Below are 929 nucleotides of genomic sequence, written 5' to 3'. Positions count from 1 at the left end.
TAAGAGCACACACAGTCTTTGCGAGGAAGAACAGCGCGGCCAGTAACATACCTTGCGGCAGACCGGCCGAGCCATCCCGAAATCCAACTACGAGCTTTTTAACTGCAACAACTTTAATATACGCTATTGGAGCTGGAATTACCGCGGCTGCTGGCACCAGACTTGCCCTCCAATGGATCCTCGTTAAAGGATTTAAGTTGTACTCATTCCAATTACAAGACTTGGAAAAGCCCTGTATTGTTATTTCTTGTCACTACCTCCCTGAGTCAGGATTGGGTAATTTGCGCGCCTGCTGCCTTCCTTGGATGTGGTAGCCGTTTCTCAGGCTCCCTCTCCGGAATCGAACCCTAATTCTCCGTCACCCGTTGCAACCATGGTAAGCCACTACCTTACCATCGACAGTTGATAGGGCAGAAATTTGAATGAAACATCGCCAGCTCAAGGCCGTGCGATTCGATCAGTTACTATGAATCACCAAAGAACCGGGCAGAACCCGCATTGGTTTTTAATCTAATAAATACATCCCTTCCAGAAGTCGGGACTTTTCGCATGTATTAGCTCTAGAATTACTACGGTTATCCAAGTAGTAATGGTACAATCAAATAAACGATAACTGATTTAATGAGCCATTCGCAGTTTCACAGTACAAGTGCTTATACTTAGACATGCATGGCTTAATCTTTGAGACAAGCATATGACTACTGGCAGGATCAACCAGGTAGCTATCCCTCAGGGAACCCGGCGGGAACCCTATTGCGTCTGCTTCCTTTGAAAGGAGGCTGGCATTTCACCGTCAAGCTGCACTGGGAATCCTCCCGGCCATGGAAGACGCACGAGGCGTTCGACCCTGTCCGAGGGAAACCCGTTCTCTCTTTGCCACGTCTTTCCACTGCTTCACCCTAGTAAGCTTCCGGCATACCAGTGAGACA

General features: G+C 48.2%; 1 pseudogene; it reads right to left on the bottom strand.

Moving 5' to 3' along the window:
- LOC145474574 (small subunit ribosomal RNA) lies at positions 1 to 721 on the bottom strand (annotated as a pseudogene; the record flags this gene model as incomplete).
- Between the last annotated feature and the right edge of the window lie 208 nt (positions 722 to 929).

Source organism: Orbicella franksi, unplaced genomic scaffold (genome assembly GCF_964199315.1).
Source record: "Orbicella franksi unplaced genomic scaffold, jaOrbFran1.1 SCAFFOLD_610, whole genome shotgun sequence".
NCBI lineage: Eukaryota > Metazoa > Cnidaria > Anthozoa > Scleractinia > Merulinidae > Orbicella > Orbicella franksi.
Note: the sequence above shows the minus strand (reverse complement) of the source record. Positions and strands in the feature narration are given on the sequence as shown.